A 16,391-nucleotide genomic window follows, 5' to 3' on the forward strand; every position below is an offset into this window, starting at 1 on the left:
ACACATAGTTTAAAAATGATCTTGGCCCTGGCCGGTTGGCTCAGTGGTAGAGCGTCAGCCTGGCGTGCAGAAGTCCCGGGTTCGATTCCTGGCCAGGGCACACAGGAGAAGCGCCCATCTGCTTCTCCACCCCTCCCCTTCTCCTTCCTCTCTGTCTCTCTCTTCCCCTCCCGCAGCCGAAGCTCCATTGGAGCAAAAGATGGCCTGGGCACTGAGGATGGCTCCTTGGCCTCTGCCCCAGGCGCTAGAGTGGCTCTGGTTGCGACAGAGCTACGTCCCGGATGGGCAGAGCATCGCCCCTGGTGGGCGTGCCGGGTGGATCCCGGTCAAGCGCATGCGGGAGTCTGTCTGGTCCCTGTTTCCAGCTTCAGAAAAATACAAAAAGAAAAAAAAAGATCTTTCCAGTCTCCTCTACTTTGTAAGTACAGCGAGGAGCTCTCATTGTAGGCTAGAGTTGCCACTCCTCTAGAACTGGATCTTCCCCCTTCTTAGTGAGGAGAGAGCAACTTCATGGACACGGCCTTTGGCAGAGCACAGTTCCTAAGTAATGATTTTTTGGGTAATTTATTAAACATCTTTACACAAATAACTAATGAGAAAATATTTAATACAGGAATAATTTTAAAAAGTGATACTATAGATGGTTTAACATTTTTTTGTCTGTTGTTTTTTTATGTTTGCTTATAGTAAAATTCACTCCTAGTTTTACAGTTTCATGAGGTTTTACAAGTGCATGCAGTCATGTAACCACTCCCCAATCAAGATACCAGTTCTGTATTTTTTCTCTTGCTACTCAATCCCACCTCCCATGTCAGCCCTTGCCAATTACTGATTTGCCTTCTGTTCCCATAATTTTGCCTTTTCTGAAATGTCATGTAATAGAATTAAACAATAGGTAACCTTTTTAGCCTGGCTTCTTACACTTAGCATAATACATTTGGGATTCAGCCATATGGTTGCTTATATTCATTCCTTATAATTGCTGAGTAATATTCTGTTGTGTGAATGTATCACAATTTGTTTATTCATGATAACTAATAATATAAGTCATAGTCCATAAGACAAATCATGAACATGGTGTTTAGTAAAAGCCTATTGGAAATCCTGAAGGTGGTTTGCAAACGAATGTGTCTTGGAGGAAAAGACTAATCCGACCGATTTATGCATTAAAGAAGTGTTTGAGGTGCTGTTTTATTTTTTTTTACCCCCAAAATTCTTCAGAAGTGTATGTGGGAGAAATATAAATAGGCAGCCTGTCGTCTTAAGGCAGAACATACCTTTTGGGTCCTTGAGGTAAACCTGTTGTTCTTTACAATGGTCTGTTCATATTCTGAGTCATTCATTCATTCCCTCCCTCCCTCCCTTCTTCCTCCCTCTTCATCCTTCTTCTCCTCATCCTCCTCACATTCTCTTTCCCTCTTTCTCTCTTCCTCCATCCCGTTATCCCTTCTCCCTAATATTTTATTGGAATTTATGTAACTGAATTAATTAGACTTATTTCTCAAAGAGTTGGTTTTCTATAAAATTCACTTTGTAGTTAGTTAGCATGACGGAAGGGCTGGCATATTAATCAAATGCTACAATTTGTTCTTTGTATCTGAATCAGGCTGGGGTTGGGCTTCCTGCTTATCTCTTGTCCATTTATACTGTTCTGTGCTTTGCAGTGTTCTTTGTGTTCTTTGTGATTGGGCTGGGTGATGGTGGTGAGCGTTCATAGATTGGGTGTGGAAATGCTTAATAGGGACAGACCCTATCTCCTTAGTTACTGTTACAGAGTCCTCAGGATATAAAGTGTCTGTAGAAAAATAAGGGTTTTTCTTTTCTTTTCTTTGGCTGCTGTTATCTGTACCATTTAATAGAATAAAGTGATAAAAAAAATCTTTGTCCTTTTTATTTTATTTTTTTTTAATTAAGTGAGGGGGGGAAGGAGAGACAGACTTCTGCATGCACCCTAACCAGGATCCACCTGACTAGCCCCTACCAAGAGATGCTCTTCCCAGCTGGGCGGCAGCTCTGTTGCTGTGCAAGGAGCTATATATGTATATTTTAGCACCTAAGGCCAAGGCCATGGAGCCATCCTTCAGTGCCCAGGGCCACCTTTGCTCGAACCATTTAAGCCATGGCTGTGGAAGGGGAAGAGAGAGAGAGAGGGAGAGGGAGAGAGAAAGATGAGGTGGAGAAGCAGATGCTCGCTTCTCCTGTGTGCCCTGACCAGAAATCGAACCTGGGACTTCCACACACCGGCTGACACTCCACTGCTGAGCCAACTGGCCAGGGTCTTTGTCCTTTCTTAAATAACATGTTAATTGTGATTCTATGTATTTACTCATTTTGTATTTCTAAAATGTATTCACTTTATAGACATCTCTGTCACCCAATATTTTAAATTCTTAAACATACTCAAATGATATATGTTTAATACAATCTTCTGTGTGCCTGAGGGGTGGGCACATCAAAGTCTGTAGCTTTCTCCATTTAGCCTGTTTGCTGTAGAATACAAAGGCTGCTAAAGAATTTGAGTGCATATCTTAAAAGCTCATCAGAAATATTCCAAGCTATAGATTTTTTCTTCTCTCTCAGCAACATTTCAGATATAGAGGTTCTCCTTGGTTGCCCCTGCTAGAGTTGCTGAATATAAAATGCTCCAGGAAGAAAGATCTGCTCTGTTTTCTCATCTGTGAAACCAGGGCATCAGACTTGATGGGAGATGTCAGACTCATAGCACTGGTGCTGTCACTCCTTATCCATCCATGTGACAGACATCACTAGTCAATCATAGCATGCTTTCTGCTATAATGTAGCCTCAGACTTCTTGTCAAGTCAGCACTCTGGAAAGTCACTACTAATCCTTCAATGGTCACCAAGAGGTGAAATCTGTTTGCCATTCTGGAACACGATGGTGTTTAATCCATAGTGCAAACCTTAGATGGCTTTAGATCACATCTGCATGGTAAGAGGAAAAGTGCTGGAGAGCATGAGCAGTTTCAAGTAAAAAGAATTTTGGATCACTACATTTTATGCTGCTTGAAGGCAGGAATGTGTTTGATTCGTGTTTTTTCATGTTTACCCATCCCATAAGATAAACTCTTTTTCATAATAGACACTAGAGAAATGTTTGTTAAATGGTACATAAAGGAATGAGTGCAAAGCATGTTCTTGGCCAATTCTTTCCTAAGACAGCACAGTTCAGCATTTCTTCCAAAGGGCAGGCACACTCTTGCCATTATTGAATTTCATCAACTTTAATTCAGGCCATCCCTGCACATGGGCTAGATCTCTTTGTGTAGAGCATTGGCAGAGCCCTGCAACTTGGAATTATTGGTTGGATTTTACAGATTTCTTCCCCATCCATCATCTCAGTCCTTCACAAACCTATTGAGCAATACAGAGGAGGGCCCGTCTAGTTCTTCCTCTGCTCGACTGAATTCTTTCAACTTGGTTTGTGGTTGGGAATCTGAAGGTTCAGTGATATAGATAAGAATTTTGTCACGGTTTTGAGGTTTAACACTGAAGCTAATTATATATTTGATACAACATATACAGCCTTTAGTAGTTCTTTGGGGGGGCTATATTTTAAGTCCCTTTATGAAAAGGACCATATCTGATAACTTTATATTTTGATAGCATGATAATATGCTTTTTTCAGGGTGGATACTGAGTAAACATTTCATATTTCTCAAGGTAGTTCTATGAAAACAAGCTGAGTGAAGCTTCTGTCTTCTTCAGCTTTTAGAAGACACTTGCCTTTTAAAACAAGGGATTTTTTTTCTCAGCAAGGCACTGCATTTTATCTAATAGTAATACTAGTTATCCATTTAGTGAAAATTCATTTATAATCCAGGCCTTCTGCTCAATGCTATATCTATATATTATATGTTTTCCCCTAGACCTCAGTACAACCCCAAGACGTGATATGAATTTCATTTTACAGATGAGGTGAATAGGCAGTTACAAATTACCAAACAGTAAGTGACAGTACTGGGCTGTAAAGCTAGGCCTGACTCTTAACATGTCTTCCCAGAAGCTAGCAGCTCTCTCAGTGCTAACGTGACCTCTGCTGGGAAGCCTCCTGCTGGGACCGCCTCTCCCTCTCCTGCAAGGCGGGTTGAGATGTTCTTCCTCTCTGTTTCCAGATCAGTCTATGCTCACTTGTACAACACTTCCCATTCTGTGATGGACTGTTAATCTGCTGCCTCCACCCCCGGAGTGAGATTCTTGAGGACAGGGGCTTTTGTTTCTTCTTCCTTCTTCCTTCTTCTTGTTCTTCTTCTTGTTCTTCTTCTTGTTCTTCTTCTTGTTCTTCTTCTTTCTCCTTTCTCCTTTCTTCTTCTTCTTCTTTCTATGGCTGAATGAATACATCTTTCCCAGGGATCTCTGCCACTTTGCCTTGGTACATGAGCACCATATGTAATGTACAGGCAGGCCTTTAAGAACACATTATACTTCAGAATTCATCATACAGAGTGGGGCAAAAGTAGGTTTATAGTTGTTCCTATGGAATATAATACAATAATTAACAAATAATAATGCAAGAATAAAGTCTCTGTTTCACATACTTCACAACTGAGGGCCTGCTTTTGCCTCACCCTGTATTTGGGGAGATAGAGTTCAGCTCCAGACGTGGAATAGAGAGCTGCCCTGTTTCTGCAGCACTGAGTGCCTTCTGCTGACCTCTGTTACTGCATTATTAACCGTTTCACTTTTCCTCACTTCAGTGTTTTTAAAACTATGTTTATGAATAATTAGTACATGCAGTTGTTCTTATGTTTATTTATCCTGCTTGAGATGCCTTGTGCTTCTTGAATCTGAGTATTTATGAGTATTATGACCTGAGAAATTTCTCAGCAATTATGCTCTCCTCAATGTCTCTATTCTCTCTTCTGGGGCTCCTATTAGAAGTATATTGGGCCTTCACATTCCAGCCTTCATCTCTATTAAACTTTCTTGCAAACTTTTCAGCTGTTTATCCCTTTGTGCTTCATTTTGTGTAGTGTCCTGAGAACCATATTTCTCTCTTCAGCAGTAACTAACCTTCTGTTTCACTTATCCAATGAGTTTTTAATTTTAATGAATCTACAGGGAAAGATTGTGTCTTGTTCTTTTTTAGGGTTTTGATTGTGCTTTATTTTTAATCACTTTAAACTTTAAGATCATTTCATGTTATTTTTTTGGAATATTTTTTATGAGCTCTGACGCTTAGCCTCTGATCCTCACACTCGTTGACTTGTGACTCTTCAGTTGTTTTCACTACATTGGGGGCTCTTTCTCTGCTGGCCCAGTGGTATCCTAGTTTATAGAACTGACTCTCTAGGGCAAGTTTTATTTGCTTCTGTGAGGCATTCTTGGCAGGACCAGACCAAAATTTTTATATTAATTTTTTTAGGTAGAGTTTTCTGATTCTGATTTTTGTTATTAATACTCCACTTTCAAGAAAGGCATAGGCCTAGGGTTTATAATTATTGCTTACACTTTCTCTCCTAGTTAGAACACAAATAGAGACAGACAAATTATGCTGACTGGCTAACAATTTTCTAATCTATTTGTTTACTGAGGGTGCAGCCCTCAGTGAGGATCCTTGGTTTTCTAGAGGTCTCATAACTTTACATTTCTTCTTGTCCCAGCCTTACCCTCTCTCCTGCATGGGCATTAAAACCCTAGAACCAAGACAAACCTTCCCCTGCTGCCAGCCCCTCCCCCTACCTCATAGCCACAGTGAATTTGCATGCTGATCATTCTTGTCTTCAGTGTCTTTATTTCTACCACCTGGGAATTTTTTTTTCTTTATTGTGAATCAGCTAAGCACTTACAAGATTTTTGTTATATCTAGGTGTTTGAAGTGTTGGAATTTTTAGGCCATCATCATTTGCCACCTTGCCAGAACTAGGAGTTTATGATGGTAAGATATTCAAATAATACCCAAGGATATATGATGAAATATTAGTCTCCTTCCCATCTGAGACCTGGCTATTCTAAAACCAACTTGCCAGGTATAATAACCGTTACCATTTTCTTAGGCACATTTCTAGAAGCATTTTTATGCATGGACAGAGTACATATGTGTACACAATACATGAAGATTTATTTATGTAACCAGGGATACATTTGACCTTCTGCATTACACTTAGCAATGTATTTTGGAGTTCGTTGTTTATTAGTGCAGTTAGCTCTGCCTTTCTTTTCTCATGACTGTATAGTATTCCATGGAATGGATGTGCCTTAATTTATCTAATCATTTGCCCTATTTTTATTGGATTGTGGTTTTCCACTATTTTGCTATTATAAACTATCCTACCACAAACATTCCTGTAAATATGCCTTTGTTTGAGTACCATTTAACATAATTCTCTTTGTCTGTCTACTCTCTTTCTTCTCTCTACACTGTGATTTTTAATTTTGTGAGTCATTTTGACTAGTCTAAAGGATACCCAGAGAGCTGGTATTTTTGAGTGTGTCTGTGAAGCTGTCTCTGGAAGAGATTAGCATTTAAATCAGTAGATTTTTTAAAGATGACCACCCTCACCATTGTGGGTAGGCATTATCCAATCCTTAGAGGACCTGAATAGAACAAAAAAAGCAGAGGAAGGGTCAATTTGCTCTCACTGCATGTGCTAAAACATCTATCTTCTCCTGCTCTGGACATTGGCACTTTTGGTTCTAAGGCTTTTGGGTTGAGCCTAGGATTTACATCATTGGCCCCTGATTCTAAGACTGTGATGGCAAACCTTTTTATAAAAACCACCCACTTTTGCAGCGCTGGTCAACCTGGTCCCTCCCACCCACTAGGGGGTGTTCCAGCATTCATGGTGGGCCAATTGTGGCGCCTTTTGGTTGCTCCGCTACCGCCCACCATGAAAGCTGGAATACCCACTAATGGGCGGGAGGGACCAGGTTGACCAGCACTGCAAAAGTGGGCAATTTTTATAAAAAGGTTCGCCATCATGGTTCTAAGACCTTTGCACTCAGACTGAATTATACCACCAACTTTCTTGGGTCTACAGTTTGCAGACTACAGACCATAGCACTTCTTGGCTTCCATTACCATGCAAGTCAATTACTATAATAAATCTCTCACTATATATTCTATTGGTTCTGTTTCTCTGGAAAATCCTGACTAAAACACACCCTGACCCCCATTATGAGTTCCTTGTTGTCAAGGACTTTGTCTTTCATTGGTGACTTCAGCACTTTGCATGGGTCCTGGCACTGACTTGGCACTTAATTCCTGTTTCATGAATGACTCACCAAGAGGCCAAACCAGCTGTCAGACCAGTCCTAGCCTCCAGAAAACATAAGTTTGATTTTAGTAACAACAACAGCTATTGACTGAACATGTCCTTTAGTCCAGAGATGAGCTAATGCAATCTTATAACAACCCTGTGAGATAGGAGGTTTTATGATCATGCTCTACAGACAAGGAAACTGAGGCATAAGTTATGGAGGCCATGTTTGAACACAATCTTGTCTGAAATGAACACCTGGACTCTTGAGTACTGTCTCTTAATTTACATTGGTATTGTCACAGCCAACATAGGATATATTTTATTGCTCATTTCTTCATTCATATATTTACTCATTCATTCAACAAATATTTACTGAGAGCTTACAGTATTCCAGGTAGGGAGTGACACAGTGTGATGATGGATGAAACATCCCTGCTTGGTGGAATTTATAATATAAAGAGTGAGACAGTTAGTGCAAAAACAGTGAAAGTGTAATGAGTGTCTGGAAGGGGAATGACAGGGAGGTTTAGAAGCACAGTGCACCCTGGCCAGTTGGCTCAGATATAGAGCATTGGCCTGGCACGTGGAAGTCCCAGGTTTAACTCCCTGCCAGGGCACACAAGAGAAGCAACCATCTGCTTCTCTCCCCTTCTGCTCTCGCTACTCCTTCTCTCTCTCTCTCTCTCTCTCTCTTTTCCTCCCACAGCCGTGGCTTGAATGGCCAAAGAAGTTGGCCCCAGGTGCCGAGGATGGCTCCATGGCCTCGCCTCAGGTGCTGAAATAGCTCAGTTGCGGAGCAATGGAGCAGCAGCCCCAGGTGGGCAGAGCATTGCCCTATAGGTGGCTTGCTGGGTAGATCCTGGTCTGGGTGCATGCAGGAGTCTGTCTCTGTTTCCCTGCCTCCCTTTCTCCCACTTAATTAAAAAGAAGAAGCAGCAGCAGCACCACCACATTGCTAGTGGGCTTTTCCCAGGAGTGGAGGGTCTCCATCCAGCATGTGTGATGAATTAGACGAGCCCTGAAGGATGAGTGAGTTGTGGGGAGGTGAATGGGAGGGATGAAGGCCAAGTGTCCAGCATGTCCCTTGTCTTCCTCATTTGCTCTGCGCAGTATACTCTTGCTCTTCACCTCTGCCAGCTCTCTGCACCTCTGTAAGCGAGGACCAGACAGCCTGTGTCCTTCTGCTTCTGAAAGGTGGCTAAAGATCTGCTCATCCACCCTCACACCCCCCATATCAGCCTTTTCTAATTTTAAAGCAGTAGCTCCCTTGATTGAAATCTCAATTTAGGAACAGGTCTAGGATTGGCCTGTGGCTCAGAATTTTCACCAATAAGCAGAGCGGTAGGTGGGGAGGAGTCCCTTTAAGCAGCCGGGAGGCAGCCTGGAGAGCTTGGAGCTCCTCTCCCCAGGACCGAAGAGGTTTTCTGGACCCAGAGCTGTGCCGAGCAGCTGCCACAGCCCCGGGAATGTCACCCCCCTTGCACGGAGTCCCTGCAGAGCCCCCTCTGTCTTCAGACAGTTGTTGGCCCACGCCCAGCTGGGCGTCCTAGCCGCAGCCGCACCCCTCTGCCCCCGGGTCTGCGGCCCCTTCCCGGCTCCCCTACTTCCCTGGCGGCACAGGTCCTGCAGCTGTGAGCGATGCGAGACTGAGCCCGGTAAGTGGCCCCGTGGCCCGGGCGCACGGAGCGGGGCGCTGGGGCGCGTTTACTCTCGATTTTCACCCCCCTCCCAAGGGATAGGGGGCCTTGAACTGAGAAACTAACCTCTGGGACAGATGCTCCTTGCCATACAGGTACTGGGGAGGTCAAGATCTGGGGGGCGGGGAGATGGTGAACCTAGACCCAGGGGTCATTCTGGTCTGAGTGCTTGCCAGCCTTTTTGCATCCACTTTATTAACCAATAATAGTGGTGGCAATATAATCAGGAGGAGGGGATTATGTTGCTGTGCTAAGAAGACTTCAAGGGAAACATTGAAACGTCCAGAACTAGCTTTTAAAGTCTTTATACTCTTACAATTCATTTCCCTCAAATACTTAAAATGTATTTGTTGCTGATGACCTACTTATTTATTTCTCTTACACTATCAAAAATATTTTTAATGTCTTCAGAAAGGTCTACTTCAAAAAAATATTTACTTCTCTCCATACACCCCATCTTCCTACAACTTTCCAAAGGCATTCCTTTTCTCCTTAGTGGATTTCTACAGTCAAGCAACTCTGGATTTGTTCATTTATTCTCTGAAATGAGGGTGGAGGTGGGGGAGACTCCAATGCAGCCTTCCTAGCTCTGTGGAAGGGAGTCTGTAGGATGAGAAAGCTGCTGGCGTTCCGGTAAGTGGAAGGTACCTCTCCCAGGTCAGGGTTTGAGCAGTGGAATCACGCAAAGCTGGGGCTTCCCAGCAGCTGTATCCTGGGAAATTTTAAAGCCAAAATAATCCATGGAGGTGGATGGGGGGGTGGGAGGGGGGTTTAAAACAGTTTGTACTTCCTGTCCTCCATCCCCAGTCTGTTCGTGTGTCTGTGCCTAAGTTGGAAGTTTAGATCTCAATGTAGAGGGTCAGAGGGTTTGTTTTTGCTTTTGCGTTTTTAAAGGCAGCCGGAAGAAATACCTTTCAAAATTGGAGCAAAGTCTGATGCATGGATTACCAAACTCTGTTTCCACCCGTATTAAACTGTTTGGCTTTTAGGGGCCCTCCTTGTGCTGGGCTGGCCTTTATTTACACATGTTTAGATGGTGTGAATCATTTGTATACTTCGTGTTCCCTGCTTTCCGCAAACAGATGTTTTTATCTGTGCAGCTAGATGAGTGAGTAGATGAATGTGGCCTGCATGTACAGAGAGAACAAATATCACTTGAGGAGGATTTGGGCCTTTCCTTCTCAAATCGTCAATTGCCAAATCTTTCCAGCTGTTGAGCAATTCAGATAAAGGTGTCAAGTGAGCCTAGCAGTGAAGAATTTATATGTACAGCTAATTCTGCTCGCTCTACAATAAAACATCTTCCCATGGGGCCAAAATAGTGGGGTGGGGGAGGGAGGCTTATAAAAATGATCCTGTGTTCTCAGTCGCTGTACCCAGCTCCCCCTGGGTTTCTGAGAGCCTGCCAGGAGAAGCTGTTGACTGGATGGAAGTTTCAAGAAATGCAGAACAGATATTAGTATAAGCACTCCTTGAGCGATTTTTATTTCTGTTTGGAGGAAAAGAACGCTTTGTTAGAATAACAAATCGTGGCTGCTTTTCAAGAGCAGAAAACGTTTCTTGTTCTGAAGGCAGATTCGTTTTAAGAGTGTGAATCATTTGGTTTAGGTTGTTTTTTTCTTTTTTTCCTTTGGCGGTAGAGGCTCGGAGATGATTAAACGTCCTGTCTGCAGGAAATTACCAGGAGATTTGAGTATTTTCCTGAATCAGCCTCAGATGGTACACAGCTTTGGGTGCAATACAAGAAAGCTCTTTTACTAGGCAATCTTTCTGCAGTGATGTCTTGAACCTCTCCCAGTCTTCCAAGGTTCTCCATCAACAAGCCTTTTTTTTTTTTTTTCTTTTGGACTTCCATTTAAGAAACTAAAATAACTCTCTCGTTCCCTTCATAAGCTTTTTAAGATGGGACTTACTTTGGAGACAGTTTTATCGAGCCTACTTCCCCATTGGCCTCCTCCCACTAGCCTCAGCAGGAAAAGCTCTTGGCTCCTTTTCCCAAGATTTCCTTTAAGCTCAATTATTATCCTGAGGGACACAGATGTCTTGAGGAATGAGAGATGCAAAGGTTCGAACTAGTGCTCACCAATTTGGTGATGACATTTATGGTCTTTGTAGAGCCATTTGCAGAGAAAGTGAAGTAGTTCTGTGTTGAGTTTACCTAAAGTGCATCGGCAATGTGGAGAATGGGCAATTAAAAGACTCAGAGGGCATGTGCTGGCCAGGTGGCTCAGTGGATAAGCATCTGCCCGGCACACTGGAGGTCATGGATTCAAGCCTGGTCAGGGCATGTATGAGAAGCCATCAATGAGTACACAACTAAATGGAACATCTAAATGAAACGAGTCGATGCTTCTCTCTCTCTCTCTCTCTCTCTCTCTCTCTTACTCTCATCAATGGAAAAATTAAAAAAACAAAAAAGACTCTGAAGGCAACCAACATAATCTGCTTTGTGTAGTTGTGCTTACAGATACCTGCAGTTTTTGGAAATCCAAATCTTAAAGATGCTGTGTGCTCCCAGTCACACTAAGCACTTCCTCACTTTATAATCAAGTAGGAGAGCTCTGGGTAAATATAAACTCAGTGTGATATTTTGATGTCAATGATATTTTGATGTCAGAGGGAATGACTTTTTTAGCTGCCAGAATACAGAATGGTAATCCTTGTTGAATGTAATGGAATTTTATAGAAATCATAATAAGAGTTTAAAGTTAATGTTCCAGAAAATTTCTTTGCTATTTTTATATTCTCAAACACTAAATGGCAAGAGATTCTTTTTCAGGATACTTAACATTTTATTACCATGCAGTTTTTTGAGTGACCTTCTTTCATAACCTGATGCTCTGTGTGACAACCAGAAGAAGACTCATTTTTGCAAAGATTGTATCTGGACATCTCCCAGGAGAAGGGCACATGGAACAGACAGACACAGGAACTGTGGGGCTCAGTGTCTGGGAAAATTCATAAACAATTTCCCTGCCAATTTAGCCCAGAGGCTTTTGAAAATTGTTTCCCAGTTGACTTTTACCAACCAGCCTGTGTATAGAAATCATTTTCCCCATCATGAGGGTCTGCCCCCCACACTACGCACTTTCCAGGCAAGATGCCAGTCCACAGGGAGTGTGCACATGATATTGCTTATCACATCTTGGAAAGTTTGCTTTATACTCCTGTTTCTTAAAAAAGAGAAAAAAAGAAAGAAAAGAAAGGAAAACTATGACTACTCGATTTCTTGGGAACATTTGCTGAATATTACTTTTCATTCATCTAGGCTGCTGTAATTACTCACTGATTTTATTTTGATTTTTCCAATGATCAACACTCTGTTTAGGCTCCTGAGGTTGAGCGAAAATATATTGAGTTGGATTTCAGATAAATTTTAATTTTGAGCACTAGGCTATCCTGGCTGGAGAAGAAATCTCATATTTGCATAATCTAAAAGGTAGTAGTAATAAACAGAATGATAGTTGTTAACTTCCTAAGCTTTTGCCAAGCACAGACTAAAATGTCTATGAACCTGAGATTTTCCTGAGCATAAAAGAGCGCCCTTTGGGGTCTGTTTCAGTAGGTCTGTGGTAAGATGCAGAAATCTGCATTTTAAGATACATCTCAGTTGGGGGGGGGGCCTTGGACTGTCTCTTAAGACACACTTTGCTTTTTGTTCATTATCATTTAAATTCCTCATAATAACCCTATGGAGTAGGTGCTATTATCATGCCTATTTCACAGATGAGGAAGGGTTGGCTCAGAGAGGTTCAGTAACTTCCCTGGCTCACACAGCCACTAAGTGGCCACACAGGAAACCTGAACCTGTGACCATCAAACTCCAAAGTCCATGTGCTCAAGCTTATGCTCTGGGGAGTTGAAGGGCCTTTTCTTTACAACTGGAACCTAGCGACCCCTCATCCAAATCTGTCTGCCAAAGGACCTCTCCACAATGTTGACATTTGGTAGGTGGCAGGCCGTGAAGCCCTTTTTCGCAGTCTGCTGTGGCAGACTATGGGGAGACCACGCGATTGTTAACACATGGGAAGTGTCATCTCCTCTGCCAGAGTGCTCTAACTGCTGGACTGAGACAGCTCATGATCAGATTGCTTTCTTTCATGAGGTGCTTTCAATGCCCTCAGCTTTCAAAATCCTTAAAGCAGCTCTTGTCACCTTCGGTGGGTCCTTCTGCAGTTCCCAGGGCCACCTCCTTTCTTCCAAGCCATCCCCTTCCCACAGAATTCTCCCATAGGGCCCTTCACAGAGCACACACCCAAGAAGGTGGAAGCCTTTCTCTGATTCCCATGCCAGAGCCCACCAGAAGTTCCTTTTTCCTGGGGCTTCTGCCCAAGCTACTGGGCAGGTTCCTGTGGGCAGCAGGTGCAGAGGTAGCACTGTGAGGACAGAGGCAGGGGGTGACGATGAGTTTCGTTCAGGCCTCTTGCCCGATTCCCCTTTGGTCTGACCCGATTGCACTTGCCCCAGGCACAGGGGTCAGTGCTGGTGTGTCTGGGTTAATTGCTGCAGGCTTAGGGTACAGAACAAACCCCTTAACCTCGTATGCTGCCTCCACTATCTGTAAAATGGAATGTTCACGGAACCTTTTCTCCTCTGAGTACAAGTGATATAGGTATGGAAGCACTTTGGACTTTGTTCAAACGTGATTTGAAGGCATGATCATGTTGCCTTTTACAACTGGTTGGGCAATTGCTCTTCCAAGCAAGAAAGCAAAAAATGGTTCCATATATATTTGGAAAAATGAAACATCCTGCCTCTTCCTTTTGCTAGCGTATTAGAAGCTCTGAGCCCTGGAGTAGGGAAACCTTTTCTTTTTTTTTTTTTTTTTTGGTAGTGAAAAGTGGGAAGGCAGAGAGACAGACTCCTGCATGCGCCCAACTGGGATCCACCTGGCATACCCACTAGGGAGTGATGCTCTGCCCATCTGGGGTGTTGCTCTGTTGCGACCAGAGCCATTCTAGCACCTGAGGCAGAGGCCGCAGAGCCATCCTCAGCGCCTGGGCCAACATTGCTCCAATGGAGCCTTGGCTGCAGGAGGGGAAGAAAGAGACAGAGGGGGAAGGGTGGAGAAGTAGATGGGCACTTCTCCTGTGTGCCCTGGCCAGGAATTGAACCCGGGAGTTCCACAAGCCAGGCCGACGCTCTACCCACTGAGCCAACTGCAAAGGCGGAAACCTTTTGACTTGACTTTGCATGACCCATACCAGTGCGACCTGGAAACCCTTTGCAGCCTCACATTAGCATGCTGCAAAACATACCTGGGGGAAGCTGCTATGCTTCAAAATGATGCTTTTACTACATGCATATTTACAGTGTGTCTTTGAACAAGTCATGAACATCTCTGAACAGTGGTTTCATTCTCGGTAAAATAGGTATGATAATGGTTCCTCTCCTATGGAGTTTTAGGGAGGGCTAAATAAGAGATGTAGAGATGACTTCTCAGGAAAACTTGTCTGAGGCTTGGTTCTCTCCTTGTGACATTCTTCTTTCTTCTGTGGCTCCTGTGCACCCCGATCGCACGTCCCCCTCTGACTGCAGCCCCCACGGCTGCCTTTCCTCCTGCGCTGCTCTCATCTTCCCTCTTCATCCTCCTCTCCTCTTCAACGTGATTTGCTCCCTTGCAGGCTACATCCAATCCATGGCTTCCTACCATGATGACCAGACTTAGCTCTTCAACCTGAACTTGCTCCTGGGCTCCAGACTTATACACATAACTCTCTTCTCAGTCTTCCTTAGATGGCGAATGGGCTGCTCAAACTTAACATGTCAGAGCACAACTTCAAATTGACTCTTCTTCCCAAGCCCGACTTTCTGGTCAGCAAATGACACCTCGTTGCTCAAGCAAAAACTTAAGGCATCTTTGCTCTTTCTCTTTTCTACACACTCCCATGTTCAAACCTCAAAACTATATCCCCAATTGGGTGTAGAGGAGAAGAGGAGGAGGACTGACTGGGCAGGGGCTTGAGTCACTGCTGGAATGCTGAAAAGGCTTTCTATCTTCATTAAGTGTAGGTTTTGTGGGTATACACATTTATCATAATTGATCAAACTTTACACGCAAGATACACATTCTGCTATATGTAAGTTACACCTCAGTAAAAAAAAAAAAGTGATAGAAAGGATATTTCTCCCAAAAGGGACCACTGCTCATTATCTGTCCAGACACAACTTTCGTATATACACTCATCATTTCTCACAATGATAGCTCAACAACCTTCCCAAATTCCCAGTGTTTCTAAAGCTCAAATCAGACCATACCACTCCTGTTTAACAACTTCCAACAGCTTTTCGTTGCAATAAAGACAACCTCCAAACCCTCCACCATGAACTGGGAGACCCCTACAACTCAACAAAGTTGAGTTTTCAGCAAAGGAGGTCTTTGCCTCCTTCTGCAAAGACCTCTCCCTCCCCAACACTAGTCCCTATGCTGTAGCCACACCTTAACACCCCAAGTTCCCACCTGCCTTTGGGCCTTGGTACTTGCTCTTCTTTCTCCTTGAAATGCTCTTTACCTTGAACTTTGCTTGCCAGGGAAGTTACTGACTTCTCATCATTGAAGTCTTAGCTTAAATCTTTTTCTAAGAGGACTTCCTACTTGCCTTTGCTTCGCCACCCAACACCCCCCACCACCACCGCCACCCCACCCGTATCTTTCTTCGCTACATTACCTTATTAATTTTTTCCAAAGTAGTTCTCAAGATCTAAAATGTTTGTTTCCAATGTGGTAACTGTCTGCCTCCACCCCCACCCCCAGCCTCTTAAAGGCAGATCCGGTGCCAGTGAACTCTCACCCTCAGTGCACAGTGCCTGTCATCTAGCCAGGCCTTACTGGGTTAAATGACTGGGTTACCTAGCTCAATATCTGACAAACTGCAAGAAAATTGTAAATTAATGAAACATTTAAAATTATTATTTTTTTAATTTTATTTATTTATTTTTATTTTTATTTTTCTGAAGTTGGAAACGGGGAGGCAGTCAGACAGACTCCCGCATGCGCCCGACTGGGATCCACTCGGCATGCCCACCAGAGGGCGATGCTCTGCCCATCTGGGGCATTGCTCTGTTGCAACCAGGGCCATTCTAGCGCCTGAGGCAGAGGCCACAGAGCCATCCTCAGTGCCCGGGTCAACTTTGCTCCAATGGATCCTTGGCTGCGGGAGGGGAAGAGAGAGACAGAGAGGAAGGAGAGGGGGAGGGGTGGAGAAGCAGATGGGCGCTTCTCCTGTGTGCCCTGGTCGGGAATCGAACCCGGGACTCCTGCACGCCAGGCCGATGCTCTACCATTGAGCCAACCGGTCAGGGCTAAAATTATTTTTATTACCCACTTTTGTCCTTTTCTCATCTTCCTCGTCCTTCCTGGGGGATAGATAGAAAGAGCTATGCTTCTTGACCCCGTGTGCTGAGTCCCTGTAGTTAACGTTTCTGAGCCTCAGTTTTTATTTTTATTGTAAACTGAGGTCAGTGATCGTTGCTC

The 16,391-nt window shown here is 43.6% G+C and overlaps 1 protein-coding gene across 3 annotated transcripts in view; it reads left to right on the plus strand.

The window, feature by feature from the left end:
• PRICKLE2 (prickle planar cell polarity protein 2) overlaps nucleotides 1–16,391 on the plus strand; it is a 418,427-nt gene that overhangs the window by 209,552 nt on the left and 192,484 nt on the right. Inside the window, exon 1 of one of the 3 annotated variants that reach the window (XM_066244422.1) lies at nucleotides 8,623–8,875. The exons of the other annotated variants lie outside the window; for them this stretch is intronic. The gene's annotated coding sequence lies outside the window, so the exon portion shown is untranslated. Of the gene's footprint in view, nucleotides 1–8,622; nucleotides 8,876–16,391 lie in introns of those variants that run through there. 3 annotated transcript variants of the gene reach the window in all.

The sequence above is a fragment of the Saccopteryx bilineata genome, chromosome 10, assembly GCF_036850765.1.
Source record: "Saccopteryx bilineata isolate mSacBil1 chromosome 10, mSacBil1_pri_phased_curated, whole genome shotgun sequence".
In the NCBI taxonomy this organism is placed as follows: domain Eukaryota; kingdom Metazoa; phylum Chordata; class Mammalia; order Chiroptera; family Emballonuridae; genus Saccopteryx; species Saccopteryx bilineata.